This window comes from Balaenoptera borealis (assembly GCF_965194805.1).
Source record: "Balaenoptera borealis genome assembly, chromosome: 2".
NCBI lineage: Eukaryota > Metazoa > Chordata > Mammalia > Artiodactyla > Balaenopteridae > Balaenoptera > Balaenoptera borealis.
In genome coordinates, this window is record NC_138867.1 from 156,034,282 (window position 1) to 156,058,519 (window position 24,238).

Genomic DNA, 24,238 nt, shown 5'->3' on the forward strand with positions numbered 1-24,238 from the left:
TCTTTCTCCTCTAGCTCTAGAATTACTGTTGAGCTGTTGCACAGTTTCTTAGCACACCATTAAACATGCAGTTCAAACCACTGTATTCCAATATTCAGTTTGGTTTAATTCATTCTTTATTGGGCACTAATATTGTGTCAAGCCCTATGTTCTAGATACCAGTGAAATAGGAAATGCGATTTCATACCAGATCCTGAGAAATTCTGGTTAATAAGTGAGACATACACACAAATAGTTATAAACATTCCATGCAACACATACAGTGGCATCAAGATTGGATGTTGTACAGAGGAGATGGTTTATTCTGTCTGGGTCAGGAATGGGGGATGGATTCGTGATCTAAATTCTGAAAAGCCACAGAAGAAAATGGAAATAAAGCCAAATATAAAGTAATTTTGAAAAAGCATCATGGTGATAGAGTGATTAAATAGAAAAGGAGATAAGAATAGGCAGATTTACCATGATGCTGTTGAAGCTTAAGCTTTGCAAAAGGGCCTACCAAACCTGCTCTGCCCCTCCTTATAAGAGATAAGTAACAATATTTTTGTCAGGGATATAAAATAAAAGAGAGGAAAAATCTTACAACTTAGTAGATAGACAAAATTTCTAAAAGATGACTTGAAAAGCTGAAGCATATTGGTATTTCTCCTTTCTGTCTTTACCAAAAAAAAAAAAAAAAATAGCCCTTATGTATGCCAAAGCAAGCAAATTCTATTTATTAGAAAACCAAATTTCAATAAGATAGATTATCTTAGAATGTTCATATTTGTAGGGGACTTTAAATGAAATTTGGTTAGTTCAGTCCTATCATTTTACGGGTGAGGAAACCAAGATCCAACAAGATTAATTAAAGAAAACAAATCTGTTTGCCATTTTTGTTCTTTTTTCAGTATACTCAGCATCCCTCTCTCTTGGGTATTTCAAAAGAAACTGTTAGGGCAAATATATTCTCTTTTTTGGAATTACCTCTACTGTTTGCTTGTATCTGTAATCTGAATAAATATAATGTTGAAGCTGGAAAAAGTCATGGAGATCAGCTGTTCTTAAACTTTTGAGGAGCAGAAATCATTTTGAAGATTGGATAAAGTTCATTCCCTATGCCCCATTCATTGCCCCCGGACTTAGGTGAGTAAATAATTCCTGCCATAGATGGAGAAACCTAAGATTCAGAAACAGAGAGAATGATTTTTTTTCAAAATCCCAAAGTGGCCAATAGCAGACAAAATTAGAATGGTCTACTTATACATTACCCCTAACAGTTAACTTTTTCAAATTGTAATAAATTGATAAAATAGTAGTTTGTTTCCTGTTTGTCTCACCTCTCCCCTCCCCCACAAATTGAATGTAGAAATACTAGTATACCTATCTGGAGAGTTAGTTTCTTCTTCAGAATATCGCCAACATAATTAGAACTTGATTTTCACTCTTATTCACACATGTATTTTTGCCTTTTTAATGGCTACATTTTATTCCAGTTTACGGATGCATCATACAGTTTAACCTGTCTCTAATATAGATACTTAGATTTTTAAAAATATTATATTCAGTGCTGCAATAAACATTTTTGTGCTTATCTGTTCTATAAGTATATCTCCAACAATTTCTAAAAATTAAATTGCTAGATGAAAGAATAAACATGAAAAAATTTTTATGGACTGCAATTTGCCTTCCAAAAAGATATAACCAATTTGTACCTCACCAAAAAAATAAACAGTTGTTATTTTTCTGTAACTTTGCAATTTTTATAGTTCTTTGTAATCTTTGCCAATCTAGTAATTGAAAAGATTTTACTTTTATTTAATTTATATTTTATTAATTATTAATGCACTTGAACTTAATATATTTCAAACAGCACAGTGTGACATTTAGATTCAATGCAGTCATGGTCCAAATCTTAGCAAGGTTTTTTTGTCGTTATTGACAAGCTGATTCAAAAATTTTGTGGAAAGGCAAATGAACCCTTTCAGTTTCAGAAAAAATTGAAAAAGAAAAAGTTGAAAACTGATACTACCCAATTTTAAGACTTAATATAAAGCTACAGATGGCAAGCCAGTGTATACTGGCTAAAGGATAAGCATGTAGTTCAATGGGATAAAGAGCCCAGAAATTGACCCACTGATAGGTCAACTGATTTTTGGCAGAGGTTAAAGAGAAATTTAATAGCAAAAGGATAGTCTTTTCAATAAAATGGTGCTGGAACAGCTGGACATCCATACGCAAAAAGAACCTTGACACATACCTCACACCTTATACAAAAATCAATTCAGAATGGATCATAGACCTAAATGTAAAATGTAAAACTATAAAACTTCTAGAAGAAAACATAGGAGGAAATTTGTGTAACCTTGAATTAGGTGATGAATGCTTAAAACTGACACCAAAAACACAATCCATAAAATAAGAAAAAGTTGATAAATTGTACTTTAAAATGTTTACTCTGTGAAAGACACTGTTCTAACAAGAGAGAGCCACAGAATGGGAGAAAATATTTGGAAATTGAATGTCAGACAAAGAACTTGTATTCAGAATATACATAGAACTCTAAAAATTCAACAGTAAGTGTAGTAGGCAGAATAACGGCCACCCCAACCATGATCTACGTTCCTAATTCCTGAAACTTGTGAATATGTTGCTTTATATGGCAAAGAATTATGGTTGCAGATGGAAATAAGTTTGATCATCTGACTATAAGATAGGGAGAAGACCCTGGGTTATCTGACTGGGCCCAATATAATCACAAGTGTTCCTAGGTTCTTAAAAATGGAATGATGATGCAGAAGAAGCAGTCAGAGTGATGTGATGTGGAAAGGACTCAATCCACTGTTGCTAGTTTTGAAAATGAGGGGTGAGGGCTATGAGCCAAGGACCACTTGCAGTCCTTGAAATCTATAGAAGGCAAGAAAATAAATTTTTCCCTAGAATCTCCAGAAAGAAATGTAGGCCTGCTGATTCCTTGACTTTAGCCCAGTGAGACCTGATTTGGACTTCTAACCTACAGAAATGTAAGATAGTAAGTTTGTGTTGTTTTAAGCCATTACATTTGTGATATTTTGATACAGCAGTAAAAAACTAATACAGTAAAATAATAATAATAATAATAATAAAATGGGCAGTAGATCTGAATAGATAATTCACCAGAGAAGATATGTGGATGGCAGATAATGATATGAAAATATACTCAACATCATTTATCATTAGAGAATGCAAATTAAAACTAATGAGATACCACTACAAACTTGTTAGAATTGTTAAAAGCAAACAAAAAATTTGACAGTACTAAATACTGACAAGAATCTGGAGCAACAGAGACTCATTCATTGCCAGTGGGATTGCAAAATGATATGGCCACTTTTGGAAGATAGTTTGACAGTTTCTTATACATCACTCCTAGGTATTTATCCAAGTGAATTGAAAACTTATGTTCACATAGAAACCAGTATGCTAATATTTATAGCAGCTTTATTCATAATCACCATAATGCAGGAACGAACAAGATGTCCTTCAGTACGTGAATGGATAAACAACAGGTGAGTCGTACATCATACAATGGAATAGTACTCAACAATAAAATGGAGTGAACTGCTTATTCTTACAACAACATGGATGAATATTGGATGCATTTTGCTGAAAACAAAGCCATAACTTAAAGGCTATGTATTGTATGAGTCCATTCATATGACTTCTGGAAAATGCAAAGCTAATAAATGGAAAACAGATCAGTGGGTTACCCAGGGGGCAGGGAAAAGGAGGAATGGTTGACTACAAAAGGGGCACACAGAGGAATTTTTAAAGTGATGGAACTGTTGTATATGGTACTAAGATGTTGGATGTGTGACTCTATGCATTTGTTAAAAGCCACTGAACTTCAACTGATATAGATTAAAAAGTCAGCCAAGATGTCAGGGGATCCCAGGCTAGAATTGAGACTTTCTAGTGAACTTTACAGTGAAGAAACTGGGTCAAACTCTACCTTACTCAAATAATCAAGGTTAAAATCAACAATGATAAGTCAAGTGGTAGTACATCTGTAGTGTTCTTCCCATAACCCATAACCCCTGTCTGATCATAAGAAAACATCAGATAAACCCAAAATGAAGGAAATTCTGCAAAATACCTGACTAGTGGGCTTCCCTGGTGGCGCAGTGGTTAAGAATCCGCCTGCCAATGCAGGGGACACGGGTTCAAGCCCTGGTCCGGGAAGATCCCACATGCCGCGGAGCAACTAAGCCCGTGCGCCACAACTACTGAGCCTGCACTCTAGAGCCTGCGAGCCACAACTACTGAGCCCACGAGCCACAACTACTGAAGCCCGCACGCCTAGGGCCCGTGCTCTGCAACAAGAGAAGCCACTGCAGTGAGAAGCCCGCGCACCGCAACGAAGAGTAGCCCCCGCTCTCCACAACTAGAGAAAGCCCTCGGGCAGCAACAAAGATCCAACCCAGCCAAAAATGAATAAATAAATAAATTAATTAAAAAAAAAAAAAATACCTGACTAGTGCTCTTCAAAAGTATCAAGGACATGAAAAGCAAAGGAAGTCTGAGAAACTGTCACATACCGGAGAGACCAAGGAAATATAATGACTCAGTACAAGTGAAGTCGACTGATTCCTTCCTATAGCAAATAAAAGTCATTAGTGGGAAAACTCGTGAAATACAAATCAAGTCTGTAGTTCAGTTGATAGTGTTACTGTAACAATGGTAATTTTTTAATTTTGACAAATGTACCTTGATTATATCAGATGCTACCATTTGAAGCTGGATGAAGGATATCTGAGAACTCTGTACTATATTTGCAACTTTCCTATAATCTTAAAATTATTCCGAGATAGGGCTTCCCTGGTGGCGCAGTGGTTAGAAATCCGCCTGCCAATGCAGGGGACACGGGTTCGTGCCCCGGTCCGGGAAGATCCCACATGCCGCGGAGCGGCTAGGCCCGTGAGCCACAACTACTGAGCCTGCGCGTCTGGAGCCTGTGCTCCGCAACGGGAGAGGCCGCGACAGTGAGAGGCCCGTGCACCACGATGAAGAGTGGCCCCCGCTCGCCGCAACTGGAGAAAGCCCTTGCACAGAAACTAAGACCCAACACATCCAAAAATAAATAAATAAATAAATTTATAAAAAAAAAAAATTATTCCGAGATAAAGATGTTTGTTTACAAAGTATACATTCTTTCAAAATATATATTTATGCAGGTGAACATCTCTTTGTTTGTTGATCATTTTTTTGGTGAGTTGCCTATTATAATCTTTGCCCACGTTTTGTTTAGGTACACTTTTTATATGTGATTGCAATTGCTACATCGACTTGTTTTAGGCTCTGTATAAATTTTATCAGTAACTAAAAAAGCTTGTGTTTTTATTCATTTTCACACTTTTTTTGAGACTGTGTTCTAATAGGAAGACTGATTGTAAATGTTTCCTTTTGTTGTCTTCTCTGCCTTAGATGCTGGAAGCTTTTTCATACACTGTCATTTAATCCTTGTTAAATAATATCCTTGTTAAAAAAAATACCTACTTTTCAGGTAAGAAAACCAAGGCTTGGAGGTTAATAACTGGTCAAAAATTAAAAGCGAGGTGGAGATTTAAATTTAGGTCTTGCTCTAGTTCCCTTTCTTTCCCATATGATAAATTGCCTTTTCTGCAGTATAGTAGGAAAACTTCAGGAAAAAATGTTTTGACTTCTTAAAATCAAATAACATACATTACAAAATGTAAAACCAAAACCCATATCTTCTATTCTACTTGTAAATATGGGTATTTTGTTAAAGAAGGTATATTAGAGAAAATTACAAACTAGATTGGTCAAATGAACAAATTGTTCATGTATCAGAAAATCCACTGTAGTCTTTACTTTTCATTAGGAAGCAAAATACCAGTAAAATAATATACCTCTGGGTTTTAAGGAGTTTGAACAGCATGATCATTCATTGCAGTTTGTTGAATTTCAGGAAAGACTGTAATAATGCTTCTAAATTTGGACATAGACTTTTAAGACTGTGATTATACTTATTTTATCAGTTCAAGTAAAGCCACCCTTGAGTTTAAGATATTTTCTTTGCTAAAAGGCAGTTTGGGTAGGCTTCAGAACCAGCCATTTGGTTTGAGTACCAGCTCTGCTTTTTATTTAATTGTGTTATTTTAATCTCCATGTATATAGCATATTATGTATCTCATCCTTATAAGTTATGTTAGTATATCTGCATAAACTACCATGTTGAAAATCTGATAACATAAATGCCTTTATATACTTTAATCCTTTGTCTGCGACTCCAAAGGAAAAAAAAGACTTTCAATCTCAATGTAATATAATGAAATAATCTCTAAGAATCTCTCCTTGATACCTAGAATCTGTTTCCACTGATAAAAGACAATCTTTACTGTTGAAAACCCATAGTCAGAGAGGAGCTTCATATGCTCATACAATAATATCAACTAAATATAGATCACATTTTTAAAACTTAAAGAAATAAACATCAGAGTATCTAACATAGAGATTACTGGTTCAATAGTATTTTCTTATTTTGGCAGCTGCAAAAATTCACTTAACTGTCTTGGATCCTAAATATCTTCCTATGGATAAAGTATAGCACTGCCTTCCCTGGGATACACTAAATAGCTTTTTCCTTCTATTAATTATTAAGGACTGACTTAAGCGTCAGCTTCAAATAATCAGGATAATCTGGTGTCCTAGATGCCAAAGGAGATTGCAAGAAGAGTGTTAAAGATGGGGTGTCAGGTAGCCTTGAATATCAAAATAAAATGAAACCTGAGATTAAGGTTGTTAAATCTGCCTGTGAGGGGTTCTTTGAAGTGATGGTGCAGACAGCAAATGACATATTACATTGTAATTGTTTGTTCACATCTGTCTACCCTTACAGACTGAGTTCTATTATAGAATGGCCTGTTTCTTTTAAATCTGTATTGGCAGCACCTAATATTGGGCCTAAGCTTAAGTGTAACATTAATTTTTGAGAAGGGAAAGTGTCTTGGAAAAGCTCCATTTTTTTCTTTACTCTTACGTTACACTTCACTTCATCCTTACAGTTCAATTCAGTTCTGACACTATCTACTTGGAGTTAGCATCAGATTCCCCAAGTTAAGGGCTCAGTCCCACAAGACTGCCCCCTCCCTTCAGACGCCAATGGCAAGTCCCATGTAATCACCTGTACTTCTGACTGAAATGGAGGTTCCCATGACCCCTTCTTTGGGTTTGATAATTTGCCAGAATGGCTTACAGAACTCAGAGAAGCACTTAGGTTTACCAGTTTATTATAAAGGATATAATAAAGAATACAGATGAAGAGACACCATATGGCAGGGTATCGGAAAGCAGGGTGGAGCTTCCATGCCCTCTTTGGCCATGCCACCCTCCCAGAACCTCCATGTGTTTGGCATCCTGGAAGCTCTCCAAACCCCGTGTTTTTGGTACTTTTATGGAGACTTCATCACTTCGACATGACTAATCATTAACTCAGTAACTCAATATCCACCCTCTCATTCCTGGAGGATGGGGAGTAGGGCTGAAAGTTGCAAGCTTTTAATCACGTCTTGATCTTTCTGGTGACCGGCAGCCATTCTGAAGCTCTCCAGAAACCTAGCAAGATTTGCCCAATTAAAACAAAAGACATCCCTATCACCCAGGAAATTCCAAGGGATTTAGGAGCTCTGTGTCAGGAACCAGGGTCAAAGGCCAAATATTAGAACAAAAGATGCCCCTAGTGCTCTTATCATCTAGGAAACTTCAAGGGTTTTAGGAGCTCAGTTCCAGGAACTTGGGGCAGAGACCAATATGTATGTATTTTCTGTTATTTCACAAGAGAGGAAGGAAAGAAAACGGATAGTAGCTTGTGGGGAACTAAGGTCATCACAAAGATTTTTGTTTCTTTATTTGTTTTTATAATAGGTGACAGGATATTGAGAGGGGGAAGGGAGAGATGAAGAAAAGTCATAGGGCCTTGATTATCTCAGCCAAGTGGGAGGCATTCAGTCCTCCACTGAAAATAAAGGGCACCAGACTGGAGTGAGGACATTGAAGAAAGTGGAGAAAGGTTAGAACAGAAAGTAAATTATGGTTTAAAAAATAAATAAATTGCAGGTAGCTGTAAGGACCCAGCTGAGGTGAGAGCACTAATGAAACACTCAAGCCCATTTTAGAGCTGAGTGTCTAAATAATAATGTGAGAATAATATTAGAATAACTATTATTGCTGTACCTCAGGAGATTCTGTGTCTTTTACTCTCCAGCATAATATTTCATATTTTATAAATTATATTAATTTTATAAAAAATTATATATTTTTTTATTTTTATAAGTTGCTGTCTTCTTTCCTCGAAAGTAATCCTACTGATAGTTGTGCTATCTCTGTGAAGGTATGACTGATGAGGTCATATCTAAGCAACATTACCCATGTGGTCCATAAAGCTCACCTGTGGATTATTTTCTGCTTTATGACTATGGAGCCTTTAGTGTGATTTAGGGTTCATTTCACTCAGCATATACTACCTAGACACTATGTGTCTGGCACTGCCTTAGTCACACAATGCTAAACCTCCAGAACTGACAGTCTAGTGAGGAAGAGAAAATATATACACAGTTGCAATGTTATCTAAGGAGTGCCTTCAGGTAGTATTTTATTTTAAAAGCATGTGATGGGTAACCCAAGGCACTGAATTTCTAATGCTGGAATACCAAGGAGTTCAGGAAGTGCTACTGGACAACTTGGAGGAGGTGGGGAAAGCTGTAACAAATGATACTTAATTTGCATCTTCAAAGCCTAGTTTACCGGGGTAACCTGGGAGAGAAGGGATTACATACTAGTATTTCTCAACCTTTTTAAATCCATGACCCTCCTTTGATTAAAAAAAAAGTTCATGTCTGTCTTCCACATTATTTTGAAATTTCAACTCAAATGAAATATAGCTAAAAATAAATCAAAACAAGGACTAAACAATTGAACAAAAATGTTCAAACTATAAATTCACTTCCCCTCTCCCTACTCTTCCTGTGTCACCCATCATGCTTTAGATGGGAGGGAGTTTATTGATGCATCTATAATTACTTGATAAGCAGGTATGGCACCTCTGTGGTATATATACCACTACTACATGATCATAAGGTTTCTCTCAGAAGGCAGAGGTTTAAACACCATAATTGGCATTTATGAAGGCCAATTGTATATATGAGTTCCTTGTGCAATATGCCTCTAATACAGGATCACAGAGTATTGCTTTCCATTCTGCTTTTGACCTCTAAGTTGGTTTTCCGTAGACTGACATTTTACATTAAGCCTTCCTTGACTACTCCTTCCTGTGCCCAGAGTGGTTCAGCTTCCTTTAATGTGCCTTCTTAGAAACCTGTGCTACAGATTTGGGCACTTATCATTTTTACTAATAATTGCCCTTTTCATCTGTGTCCCTAAAAGCTTGTAAACTAATAGAGAGCAGAAATTGTGTTTTTCCTACCACCGTTTATTTCCCAGAATACTGTCATTGCCAAGTAGGCAATGAATATATATTTGTTAAATGAGTAAATATAATTAAAAGTCATATTAGCATTAAACAAAATTATACAATGAGACAAGTTTATCTGTAGTTTTTCTTGCCCACCTCTATCACTCTAGCATCTCTAAGTTTTTCCTCCCGCTTTTTTTTTCCTTCAGGGAACCTACGTCTACATATTGCCTTGAGCCCCCGGGTATCAAGGCGATGGTGGAAGGGTGAGGATCTGATTAACATTCTAGTACAGAATAAAAGTTTGCTTCTGTATTTTACATGTGTCATTATAGTGTTTTCAGGTGTCTTTTTAAAAATGTTTGTTTATAGAAAAAGTAATATAGTCATTTGGTACAAAAATGCAAAATACAGAGAGGAATGCACTGTGACAAGTGATTTCCCTGTCCCCTCCATCCCTCAGCCATCAAATTCTGGCTCCTAGAAACCATACTTACCAGTTTCTTGTGTATTTTTATGGAGCTATTCTATACATATTCATATTGTATGTCTTCTAACTTGTAATATCTTCTTTTAAAGGTGTTTCAAATATGTATGTAATCAAAAAGCCAGGTGGTTTGTCCTGTAAAATTTCTCACAGTCTAGATATTGCTGATTATATTTTGGTATATTCTTCTGTCCCTGTATTTCTTGTATATTAGTAGTAAGATACAGAGACCTCAGGCTTGATTTTTTCTTTGTTTTGTTTTGTTTTTGGTCAAGACTGCTTCATAAGTTAGGTTGTATACTTACCATACTTACTTTGCCTATTCTGGATGTTTCATATAAATGGAGTCTACACAATATGTAATCCTTTGTAACTGACCTGTTTCATTTAGTATATTTTCAAGGTTCATCTGTGTTATAGCATGTATCAATATTTCGTCTCTCTTTATTGTTGAATAATACTCCTTTGTATGAATACACCACATTTTATTTGTTCGTTCATTCATGGAGGGACATTAGGATTGTTCCTAATTTTGGCTATTAGGAATAATGCCATGAACATTCATGTACAAGTTTTTGTGTGGATATATATTTTAATTTCTCTTGGGTACATACCTAGGAGTAGAATTACTCAGTCAGATTGTAGCTCTATGTTTAACATTTTAAGGAACTGCCAAACTGTTTTCCAAAGTAGCTGCACCATTTTACATTCCCACCAGAGGTGTATGAGGGCTCCTGTTTGTCCAAAACCTTGCCAACATGTGTTGTTACCTGCCTTTTTTATTCTATTCATCCTAGTGGATTTGGAGAGGTATCTCATTGTGGTTTTGACTTACATTTTCCTGATGGCTGATGATATTGAGCATCTTTTCATATGCTCATTGTCCGCTTTTATATCGTCAGAGAAATATGTTTTCAGATCCTTTGCCCATTTTAAAATTGGGTTATTTGCTTTTTTATTATTGGGTGTTAAGTGTTCTTTATATAACCAGGTACAGGTCTCTTTTCAGATATATAACTGTGTAGATATTTTCCTTCATTCTTTGAGTTGTCGTTTCACTTTCTTGGTGGTGTCCTTTGAAGCATAATAGTTTTTAATTTTGATGATGACCAGTTTTAATTTTTCTTTTGTTGCGTGATCTTTTGATGTTGTAACTAAGAAGTCACTGCCTAATCCAAGGTATTGAAGATTTACTCCTATGTTTTCTTCTAAGATTTTTGTAGTTTTAACTCTTACATTTAGGTCTTTGATTCATTTTGACTTAATTTTTGTGTATAGTATGAGGTGTAAGGGTCCACTTTCATTCATTCATTTTTCCTAATACCACTTGTTGAAAAGAGTATTTTTTTGCCCACTGGATGGTCTTGGCACTCTTGTTGACAATCAGTTGATTGTAAATATGAGGACTTATTTCTAGAATCTAAATTTTGTTCCACTGACCTATATGTCTGTTCTTATACCAGTACCAAACTGTCTTGACTGCTGTAGCTTTGTCATAAGCTTTGAAATCAGGAAGGAATTGTTATTCTTTTTCAAGATTATTTTGACTATTCTAGATCCCTTGGATTTTCATGTGATTTTTAGGACAACTTGTCAATTTCTGCAAAGAAGTCAGCTGTGATTTTGAGAGCGACTGCACTGAATCTGTAGATTAATTAGGGGATTATTGCCATCTTAACAATATTGTCTTCCAGTCTGTGAACATGGAATGTCTTTTCATTTATTTAGGTCATTTATTAGTTCTAATAGCTTTCAGTGGATTCCTTTTCTACATGCAAGATCTTGTCATCAGCATGAAGCGATTTAATCTTTGTGTTAACAGTGTCTGTCAGTAATAGTCAAGGACAGTTTCATTCCCTTAAGCCCCTTCTCCTTCATGTTTTCTTTCTAGTTCTTTTTTCTCCTTACAATACTGTCTGCCTTCTTTCTTTGTAGCTCCTTCTTAGTCCATCTCCTTTCTGCATTTGGGCTTTTCTCTAATAATCCGAATTCACCTCTTCTTTCCTCCTTTGTGTTCTCTCTGCTGGAATCCTTATCCTTATGGCTTTTCCTCTTCTCCTCTACTTAACCTCTTTTTCTTGCACTTGGCACTTTTTTTCTCTCTAGTGTCTATCTTTATTGCCTGCCTGATGGACATTGACACTGTTCTCTCAGGAGAGGTGATTGGAGTTATTTCTGAGGTCTAGACTATGTTTACCAGAGTTATTTTCTTATGGAAGTAGTTGTAGCAGCTATTTTTAGCTTTATTGAGATATATGTTACTTACAATAAAATAAACAGATTTTAAGCATTCAATCTGGTGAGTTTTAACAAATGTATACATCAGTGTTTACATGGTTTTAACACCAAGGAAATTTCCTCATTTCTCTTTCTAGTTAATGTCCCTCTTCCGCCAGCCCATGAGAGGAACACTTTCTAATTTTTATCACCATAGATTGTTACCTGTTTTTAGATTTTATATGAATGAAAACATACAGTATGTGCTCTTTCAAATCTGACGTTTTTTCACTCAATAAGGATTCATCCGTGTTGACATGCATGTAGTAGTTCGTTCCTTCCTTTTAATTACTGAGTAGTATTCTGTTATATGAATATAACACAATTTGTTTATTCATTCTCCTGCTGATGGACACTTGAGTTGTTTTCACTGGTTATGTTTTTAAAAATAATAGTAATGTTTTAAAATTTGTTTTTAAAAAGACAAAGGAAAAATATCGAAAAGTGAAAGCTCAGCTCCCTCCCTGCAGAGGTAACCTCAACATACAGTTTCATATTTTCTTTCAGACAGTCATATGTATATCCGAGTATTTTTATATGTCTTTGTACTTATTTTCATACAAATGGAATCATCTGTGTATATAGTCCTGAACCTCAATTTTTTTCCCACGTAATATTTCTTAAACATCATTCTGTATTAACACATGTGTATTACTTCATTCATATTCTTAATTGTCAAATAGTATATATGTAATATACTTCTTTCCCATTGTACAGATATACAATAAATTCTTTAACCAGTCATATTTAACTAATGGATAATCAAGTTGTTTCTTTTTTTGCTCTTACAAATATTTCTACATTGAACATCCTTATATTTATATATTTGTGCTATTTGCTCAGTACATAAATGCTGTAAGATAACTATTACATAAGAGGAATTGCTATGTCAAACAATATGTACATTTAAAATTTTGATAGAAATTGCCAAATTGCTCTCCAAAAGTGTTGTATTAAATCTCAGCAACATTGCCCTTTCTATACAACACTTAAGGACTGTTTTTCATATGTGATTATGGAGACTTTCATCTGTTTACAGTTTATTTAACAATTATTGAAGACCACCAACCGTGTCTGACAGTTTTTGTTCCCACACAACTTGTAAATATCAGGTCATGTTTATCTTGCCAATCTTACCGATGAAAAATATTATCTTACAGATACTTTAATTGCATTTCTATACTTATGAATATTCTTTCATATCTTTATTCTTCATGTAGTTTTCTTTTGTCTGTAAACTACCTAGTTTGTATTGTTTGCCCATTTTTCTATCTCATTTTTGTCCTTTTTCATGCTGATCTATAAGAGCTCTTTGTCATGTGTTATAGTTTTTCCTAGTTTGTTGTTAGGGTCTTGAATTTGTTTATGGTGGTTTTTTTAAAAAAGAAAATATCCTCTGTTCCTTGATGGTGTTTATATTTTTAAAGTAAACTGTTGTTTAACCCAAAAGAATAATTCTAAAGAATTAATGGGATCCTAGCAGTTGAGTGAGAAAATTATTTTGGTTGGCAGAAGGGATACCGAGAAATCTGGGAATTTCATCTCTCTAAATGAACTCTTCCTTCAAAGACCTGTCTCTACAATAGTGGAATATTTGATATACTGTCAGTTTTTATGCTGTGAGGATAAAGTTTGTCTTCACTTTATTTCTAAATATATAACAATATGTTATATGTAAATGTCAGCATATATACATTTTTTTCTGTAATGGTGCAATTGGTTATTTTGTCATTTGTGATACTGCAGATCCATCACTCACGTCTACTGAGTTTATTCTTCATTTGGGTAATGACTTCAGAGAATTTTTTTTTTTTAATTAATTTATTTATTTATTTTTGGCTGTGTTGGGTCTTCGTTTTCTATGCGAGGGCTTTCTCTAGTTGCGGCAAGCGGGGACCACTCCTCATCGCGGTGTGCGTGCCTCTCACTGTCGCGGCCTCTCCCGTTGCGGAGCACAGGCTCCAGACGCGCAGCCTCAGCAGTTGTGGCTCACGGGCCCAGCCGCTCCGCGGCATGTGGGATCCTCCCAGACCAGGGCTCAAACCCGTGTCCCCTGCACTGGCAGGCGGACTCTCAACCACTGCGCCACCAGGGAAGCCCTCAAAGAATTTTAATATCCTAGAACTGTAGCATTGGAAGGATTCTCATCATAAATTTCAGGACAACTAAGAAGTTGTCTGCATTCACCCATCAAGGCACATAAATAGAGACTTTTGCTTAATTCATAAGTAAAATAAACTCAAGTATTGTCAATGCTTTATTTTCTTCTCTTGAATATTTATTGAGACTCCGGCTAAGATCTTATCTGAAGGAATGTGAAAATAAAAAACCTGAAAGACCTGCTTAATGGATACTCATCGCGTAACAGACATGACACTGAGTTGCTAATATTACCACATCTTCTAGTTGGTCCAGTTCTACATAGAAGGTGAATGCTTTCTATGAGTTAGACACAAAACTAAGTGCTTTACCTATGCATTTAAATCTCTGAAAGTAGGTCCTATCATCTCTATTTGAAAGTTGAAGAATCTGAGGCTCCAAGAAGTAAAATATCTTGCCAAAGTAACAAATGATAACTATAACCTCCTGTTGGTCCCATCAGAAACTTTAGAGTTATGCACTGGCTTCTTTTATCAAGTAAATTCCACGCTGTGTCTACTACTCTTAGTCCATGGGGAACTGACCCCATTTCCTGGCCTCAGGAATGCAGACTTGACATAGCCCTGGCCAGTCAGATCACTGTATTCCCCTGGCCACGATTATTGGTTTAATATGAGCATATGAAACAAGCCAAGTCCAAGGTCAGTGAGGTTTAATTTCTGAGACCTTTTGAAACTATTTGGAAAAAGAAGCTCTCTTTCCACTGAATTTGTAGCTAGGAAAATTTAAGTCTTAAGATGTTAAGGGCTACTATGTTCAAAAAGCCAGTTTGAGAGTGAATGAAAGGAGTGAAAAGAAACACTGAGTTATGAAGAGAGACCAGATTCTGACACTATTTCTTTAGCCCCTGGATCCAAGGATTCAAATACGCTTACAAGAAGATCTAGCAATGTTTATTTCAGATACTGAGCAAATACTCCCTCCATCCATGCTCCCTGCTTTAAAACCAAAGACCATGCTGAAGTTGTAGAACCAATTGGCTCCTAAAGATTTGAAGTGATATTGGTAATATTCTCTCTCTGTCTCTGTCACTGTCTCTCTCTCCCCTATTCCTCCTCCTTTTTTCTCTCTCTTCCCCTCTCCCCCTCTTTCCCTCCCTCCTTTTCCCCCTTCTCATTTCTCCTCTCTTCCATTCCCCCTCCTTTTTCCCCTCCTTCCCTTCCTCCCTCCTTCCTGCCTTCTCTCTGTCTCTCTTTGCCTCTCTCTGTCTCTCTCTCTCTCTCTCTCACACACACATACACACACACACACACACACAGACTTATGTCCAGCTTGACCACTAATTCTAAAATAGGAAATGACAACGAATATGCCAGGAGGAAGGGGGAGTGTTCTGACCTGTTGCCAAACCTTTTTTTTTGCACCTCTACACTGCACCTGTATTCTGTAATGGTCACTGCAACCCTTTTTTAAAAACTGTTTACATGTCTGACTTCTTGTTTGGATTTTACTTGGTGATTTGATATGAATTTTTAATGTAAAAGCACTTAGCATTAGGAGTTTGACATTTTGTCTGACCTTAATCACCAGGAGGATCATGAGAGGTTTATTCAGTGGGAAGAGAACTGTTACAGCCCTGACAGAAATGATGGGAAATAAGTAAACAGACTTTTAAATCTTCACCAGAAATCAATAGGGTTTAAAGATGATGGACGTTGGTGTTTTTTGCTGCTTAAGGACTTCAGCCTTTTACGGGAAGATATCCTCTCAACGTGTCAGCAGTTTTTTCCCTGTACACAATGAATCACTGCTGCAAATAGAGCATTCTGCATAGCACACTCTTCATCATTATTATATGGAAGAAACTGTATATTCCTGCCCATGGTAACATAGAGCCTTTTGGGGCATTTTTGTATGAAAAAAGAGGGCCGTTTCTCACCATTTTGTTTTTTGTCTTATGTGTAATTCATGCTCCAAACTTTTTTCCTCAACACAATAATAGCAGTTTTTATTTATTGAGTACCTTTTAGCTATGTGATATGAAGGTAGATGATATGATTCCATTTTATAGATGATGAAATTGAGGCCCAGAGGCTCTGCGTAAGGTCATCCAACTAGTGATATAACTGGTATTTAAAATCTTGGTCCATAGTATTTGAAGCTTATGTTTTTACCACTCTTTGAACTGCATCTCTGAAGACACTCAGTAGGTATTCTCACCTTTGACTCTAATTCTTTAGCAGTGGTATCTCTTATTTCTTTCTTTCATCTTTTCCCTCAGTCAGTAAAACTGACTTAAGTGACAGATCTCCGCATCATTTAATAAGATGGTAAGAGCTATACCATGGTCATTGAATAAAGAGATATGGGTTGAGAACTGCTTCCCAATATACTCTGCAGATCTGTTTTTCATGAATGATTTACAAGATATTAGATTGATATAGCATTTAGCAGTATACTCACAATAAACAGAATCCGATGAAAGTGTTCAAATATTAACAAAACATGTCATGCAGTGTCCTTTTTTTCAAGGTATAGAATTATATATTTCATTTTTAAAATGTTTTTATTCTAAATACTTTAAAACATGGAAAACTTGCCATTATAGAACAGCTGACTTTCCAGGTATTTGAGAAACTAAGATATTTATTTTGTAATTTGGAAATATTCTTTCTAATTCAAACTAAGAATACTAACTCAATTTTTTAATAATAAGTAATCATGAAATATATATTGGTACATAAAAATTTTTACATAACATTTCCTGATTTGATGTGAATTTAGCTTTAAAGACACATTACTTTAGTTAATTGGAATTTTAAAAAGAAAAGATGAGATAGCTCTTTACCAGTTCATTGTAATACATGTTAGATATGTTGAATGCAAATACCGTCTTATGAAACGTGCAACAGTCTCTTAACTTTTGGAATCCTCCATTTCCTTATTTAGAAGCTGAAATAAACTAAAATTTTTGAGGATCCTTCTAACTCTAAAGTTCTATAACTCCTTAGGTTTAGAATATTGGTTTGAAGTCATTTTTTTTCTATCACATAAAGTAATGTATGATTTTTCACAATGTTCGAAGTAATTTTTGCTGTAGCATTTTAAAATGTTCCACCCTCACCCCTTAAAAGCTGATCTTTTTCTAATATCTAATTATCTTCTCTGAATTGGTATAGTGTGTTGCTCCCCTGACTTGTTCTTACCTCAAGAAGAGTGACTTGAAACCTTTGTTTCTCATATGAAAAAAAGATAAACTATTGTTACTCCAGGCCTTCTAAAGGTGCTGATCAAGGAATAACTGATCAACCATTTTCTTATGTTCTCTTTACACTGACTTGGGACCTCATAAAAGAGTGTTAGTAGAAATCAAGAACGCTTCGTTCTAGTCTGACCCTTATCCCTAATTTTTTGGTCATATAACCTCTTGAGGCCCCAGTTTTCTTGTCTGCAAAATGGGGATAATAGGACCTACTAAACAGGATTATTGTGAAAATTATTTGAATTAACATATATGGAAGCATTTGAACTCCTAAATAAGCTGCTTTGTCAGACAACAGTTTATTTAGGTGTTTTGCTAGTACAAGTTCTTGTTACCTGGGTTTGATATATAACCTCAAATTCTTATACTGCAATTTTTTGGGTGTGACCAGATGTAACTTCTAAAAATAAAAAGTACTGCTGAGTTTATTTATTCACTTAAATAAACTCTCATGGTTTTTATCCTTGCCCCTGTTATTAAGTAAGCATGTCCATTTTTTAAAAGGCTATAGCTTCCTCAACATGACAGGGATTACAGATTAAACAAATGAAGAGAGGGCTTTTCAGTATAGGGTGTTCTGTTTATCAAGTTCCTTTTCTTGTTTGTCTTTGAACTTTTAATCCTCTCATTAAATATAAAGTCATTTCCTAGTTACTTTGCATTTAAATTTTGCATTGGTTACTATAGGTTTGTATGTTTAAATATTTGATTTTGATGAGGTCATCTTTAATCATTCATTTTATTAACATCTGTTTTGGGGACCAGAAATTTTGCCAAAGAACGTGCTTTAAATTTATTGAAGTCAGTGGGAAAATATGATTTGATACCTAAAAAAGTAAAGCAAAACCAATTTTTTTTGCTCCAAAATCTTACTGAATGTTAAGTCATGGTCAACCATGATTATGCCTGTGTTGGTCCTACCTACATACATTTGTTCCTTTTAAAGAACACATATGTTTCCTCTTTTCTAATACTTCATTCTTAAGTTATGTAAAATAGTTTTCATCCCTAATTAAATGACTTAATAACAGTCATCAATTCCTATCAAAACAGAAGTTATTTTCCCCAGAATTATTATCAATTTTTTTCTCTTTTCATGACTCTTTGTACATTCTTTTATTGCAACAATTATATTGCACATTTATGTGTCCGACCTACACACCATCAGGAGTTTCTTACGTTGTGAAATCTTATTTACCTTTGATATCTAGTCCTTAAGCTCTGTGTTGGGCATTTAGTGAACTCCCAATAATATATTGAATGATACTTCAAATTTTGTTGAAGATCCAAAAATGCTTAGCCAAATTGATCTATGACTATATAGACAAGTTCTGTTACCATGATTCTTAAAACAAAAATGTTCCCAATTTGTGACTGATGGTCTATAATGTCATATTTACTTCCATAATAAATAGTCACCTTTCATAATAGTGTCACCATAATAAACTAAGATTAAAAGGATCTGTTGAGACTTCTCTCCCAACCATTAGGATAAACCAGGTATAAGGTTCTACCTCGGGTTAGCTACGTGACCTTATCCTGTTAAGGTTTTATTTATAAAATGACGGCTTATACTGGATTATTGCTAAGGTCTGTCGAGCTAAAGAAATTCTCAACCAGAAGAGCTTAACAGTATCTGTCACCTACACTTATTTTTGCTAAGAGGCTTTTTTCCATCATAGTGACACAGTTATTCTGAAACTCATCTAGCTTCTGAAAAAACCTAGGAAGCCCAGCTTGTTCTTAGCCCCACAGTAGGAGTGCTTGAGGAACCTCAACTGCATACTACCAGGTGCTTTTTACATCCTGAGAAAAATTGTTATTCACTTTTGATCTCTAGTCCTTAAACTCAGTGCTTGGCATTTAGTGAATGCCTAGTAATGCTTAGTTTGTTTTGGTTCCATATAATGGAAAGTACTTATCTGTATGTAATGTATACGTTTCTGTCTTTGAATTTGTGGGAAGGCACGTGTATTGTAAAGTCAGCTTCCTGCCATCCCTACTCTCAGCCAACATCTAAATCCCTGCCACTGTGGTTTAGTCCCCAAAATTTGTTACAGAAGGTATAAACACTTTTTTAATATATCATAGACAGCTAATATGTGTTTATATATGGCCTTGTCCCTGAAAGACTATAAGCTACTTGAGGTCAGAAGCTCTACTTTATTAATTTTTTATCTCCTTCTAGTGTTTATTACTATTTAGTACATATTGGTCAATTTTGTTTACTAATTTGATGATTATACAGAATTGCAGAATTATACAGAATTTTCAGAATTATTACTGAAAAAAGATCACTGCCTTTATAATGATCCCTCCCTACAAGAAGGAACATCCACAACTCAGTTTTGTGTGATAGCTTTTGTAAGAGGGGAACTTCTGGAGAAGCACCTGATGATTGTCATTGTCTATTATGTTATTTCAGGGATAAAGGACAAATATAGTCATAATTGCTATAATTTTCATGAACCCTAAACAGTTCTATATTTTTTAAATGACTGTAGAAATTTATTGGTTATTTTCAGTTTAGTTTTTATGCAGTCTAGCAATGTGATCAGATTAAGTGTGTATGTGTCATGCATTTTTTCACTTGTAGCAATAATCCCCTATCTGCATCAGTCTAATTTAGTGCTTTGGGCAATGAAGTAATGCAGACTAAATCAAAGCTGAGCTTGAGCCAAGATGATGAGTTGGAAAGATTCCTGGTTTTGTAATTATATAGACCTGAATCTCCACTAATTGAGGTATAACATACATAAAACCCTAAACATGGTACTTGATTATGGTAAGTTGCTGCATAAAAGGTAGCTAATGTTATTTTAGTTTAGCAAGTATATTGCTAAAAATAGTCATTAGGTGTGAAAAGTATTTTAAAGACGTGAAGTTCACTGCCTTCAAAGTACAGATTACCAGCATATAACATATCTTGGCATATGTTAGCTCCATAGTAGGTTCTGAAACAGACCAAGGAATGAAAGAACCAACTAACTTTGTTGCAAGGCTGTGTGCTTTTTTATTTAATGGGAGATGATGGTCATCAGATGCCAATCTAGATGGTGGCAGCCAGCATGTGTGTGATTTTTAATTGTGTATGTTAGGTGATTAGAGATTTCTGCCTTAGGCAAGTCACTGAGTACTAGATGAATTCAACTTCTGTTAAATTTTCTCTAGTGAAAATAAGGCCAATAATGACTATGTTGCAACGTTATTATGAGGATTAGTGATTATATCTAAAAAATAACTACAAGTGGCTAGCATTTTGTAAATTTTTCTATAAATTGAACGTTTTATTTTTATTCTCATTATTGCTGACATTGCTGTTGCCATCATCATCATCTTTATGTAATGATCTGTGTGTTTAAGGTGGGTTTCTGCCTTTGTGGATCCTCCCACTATTTCTCTGTTCCTTAGAAACAGATCCTTTAAATAATCACAGAAACTCTAGGCATCTGAGAGCAAAAATACTTCATCAGATTCTGAAGGCTCTTAACTTTATACCATTCTACCTAAGCCTGCCTTCTAACACTGATTCTTCTGATCTTTCAGAACTATGCTCTCTTGACATAGAGGAATTACAGAAGTTTACTATCTGGCTGATCTTGGTATATGGTACTAGCTGCAATTTACCCAAGAGAAATACATTCACTTTTGCAGTCTTTATCTGATTGTCAATCCTACTTTACTCATATTGGCGATTTTCTTTGTATTCTGTCCCTACTTTTCTTTTCCTCATGATAATTTCATTTAATTTCACATTCTTTTATTATTTTTTCAAAATTCATTAACCCCTAGTAAGGTCAGTTATGTGAATTACAAATTCTCACTAAGTTGTTCATAATGCTGTGGAGGTGTGTTATTTACTCCATCTTGTTTTCTTTACTCTCTGTCCTCTTGATGTACTTGTTGTGATGACCTTAATCATGTTTAGAATGGCTCATGGAAAAGAGAAGGTTGTGACTGGAACTGACATGGGCCATAGACTTTATTTATATGCTTGTGTAAGTCTTTTCTATTTTATCATCTTGAAGCTGAACTTATTTAAGACATTGCTAGCTATAAATAAAAAGCACAGTTCTTTTCATCTGGTAGGTGTATAGTGCACCAAAGGAAATCCATTGTGGATACTGATAAGGAAATACATAGAAATTGAGAAGGGTTTTGGTAGTCCAGTTACCTTTGACAAGTCATAAGCTTTCTGGGCCTTAGTTTTCTCCAGTCCAAAATGGACATGTTAACTGCCTTTTCTATTTCAGTGGATTGTGTAAAGATCAGATGAAATAATGTGAAGTGCATGTAAAAGGACTTTCTTTGTCATTCATGAAAAGTGTTAAGCTCTTTATGATTATACAGTGTTGTTGTCTTGAATACTTTGAGGAAAGAGAATAAGTGTTGGTATATTTATTAACTTTTTTTTTTTTAATATTTATTTATTTATTTTTGCCTGTGTTGGGTCTTCGTTTCTGTGCGAGTGCTTTCTCCAGTTGCGGCGAGCGGGGGCCACTCTTCATCGCGGTGCGCGGGCCTCTCACTGTCGCGGCCTCTCCCGTTGCAGAGCACGGGCTCCAGACGCGCAGGCTCAGTAGTTGTGGCTCACGGGCTTAGTTGCTCCGTGGCATGTGGAATCCTCCCAGACCAGGGCTCGAACCCGTGTCCCTTGCATTGGCAGGCAGACTCCCAACCACTGCGCCACCAGGGAAGCCCTATTAACTTGTTTTTGCCTCTCTTCTTCCAAAAAAGATTTGAAGCAGAGGTCACTAATGAAGTCGTTGAATTGAAGATACTATTATTGGCAAGAGGAATGAAGTGAAAGGAAATCTGAGGAGGAAAATATTTTGTAAAGGTGTTGAATTAGTTTGCTGCATAGGCAATAAATATTTAGGAGGCACATCCTCAGAGATAGAATTAAAGTACAAATTGGATTGTTATTGTTGGCAGATAGGAGTGGTTTTTAAAAGAGTAGTAATATGTTGTAGATCTGGAGCAATATTTTCTATAAAATGGTAAGATCTTAAAAAGAAGAAGTAAAGATTAGATATGATGAGAAATTGTTAGTTAATTTCAATTTGAGTACTTGGAGGAAATGCTTCAACTTAACAGGGAAAGAGTAATTTTAGGAAAATAATAATGTGACCAGGATAGGGCCTGAATTTTGAATCTGTAAAGAGGCTAAGTTCTTATTAACTTTTTTTTTTTTTTTTCTTATTAACATTTTTACAGGTCAGTGTCTACCTTAAAACGCTAGTTTACCAACAAAAAAAAGTTACGGGTGGAGGAGAGCGAAGAGGGATATTTATGAATTATTTCTGAGATCTAGTGAAAATTCTAAGTATGTGGTAGAACTTTTTGAGATTCATACCGTAGCACAAAAGGAATTATGATGGTTTTAGATAATGTTTTGAAACATTAATTGTGACCATGTAATTAAAGTTTATGATTCTTGACCTCGTATCTTATTTTGTAAACTGATGTTTTATAAAAGACTATATTACTTTCTGCTTCAAGTTGCTACTGAATCATGTTAACTCCTTTTTTATCAATAGTTTCTCTCTCTTTAGTTCTTTCCTCCCAAACTATGTTAAACAGAGTACCTATACCACTACTTCCTAGCTCTTTTTCTTTAGGCAAGTTCCTAAGCTCTCTGAGCTTTAGTTTTGTCATAAAATGTGGATAATAATACGTACTTTTTATAGAGTTGAAGCAAGGATTGAGATAATATTCTTAGCATGATAAACTGACACATAGAAAGTACTCATTAAGAATTAGATGCTTCTACTGTTGTTGGTGGTGGTATTGCTATAATTATTACAACTGTTCTTATTATCATCGTTGAATACAGTTATTTTTTCCCTAGTGGTCTACTAAATCAAAGAAAAATCATTGGGAAATAATCACAGGGGATGTGTTTATATAAGTGGTGGCCACGTATTATATTTTACAGGTTAGTAAACTTTGCTTCTTAGCATGTTATGAATATCTTTGAACTAAAACGTTCGGAGAGGAAAGAAAGATTTTCTTTATTTGAAAACATCCTTCTGTTTTACATCTTAGAATAGCAAAAACCTGTATGTACTTTTTAGAATCAGTCTCTCTAAATGATAGCCCGATACAGAAACCAGGGTTCTTTACAGCAGGCCATTCTGAGGTTGGAGGTATCGTTGGAAAAAAATGTAATTAGGATTCACCACAAATTCTTACATTTCTCAGTATTTTATCTATTAAGCAGTCATCCCCTGCTTGTTGCCCTTTAGGCATTCAGTTGAGGTGCATTAGTAAGCTGGGTGAGCAAACTGTTGAGCATATCTAATTGGGCTCCTAGAGAAAATGGCTGACCAACGGTTTTGAATACTCAAGAATTCACATATTGAATGCCTGTCGAGGACCAAATCTGTTGTGAAATCATCATTACCCTTAGAATCTTGTATTTAATGATGAGACTGGTAAGAAATGGTACAGGGAGATAAACCTGTGACCGAGGTAAAGACAGGCCTGTAGCAGCCCTTAAGAGGGACACCTGCCTTGGGCTTGAGGAGAGCAGGACTCGGGAGAGAGGAACCAGAGGACTTAATGATGGTAATATCTGGGCTTTGAGGCCAAATGGGAGGTGGCTGGGTAGGGAGGTGGTAAGGGTCCAGGAGGGGATAAATTTTCCATTTGGGGAACTATT

At 35.5% G+C, this 24,238-nt stretch overlaps 1 protein-coding gene and 1 long non-coding RNA gene across 9 annotated transcripts in view; one reads left to right on the forward strand and one right to left on the reverse strand.

Moving 5' to 3' along the window:
• RANBP17 (RAN binding protein 17) overlaps positions 1-24,238 on the forward strand; it is a 315,779-nt gene that overhangs the window by 143,629 nt on the left and 147,912 nt on the right. The gene's annotated exons all lie outside the window — the stretch shown is intronic.
• On the reverse strand, positions 658-21,982 carry LOC309623746. The gene is made up of 2 exons (XR_014241520.1): positions 4,489-21,982; positions 658-4,114 (listed from the first exon to the last, which is right to left on the reverse strand). It is a non-coding gene; the product is annotated as an uncharacterized lncRNA (long non-coding RNA).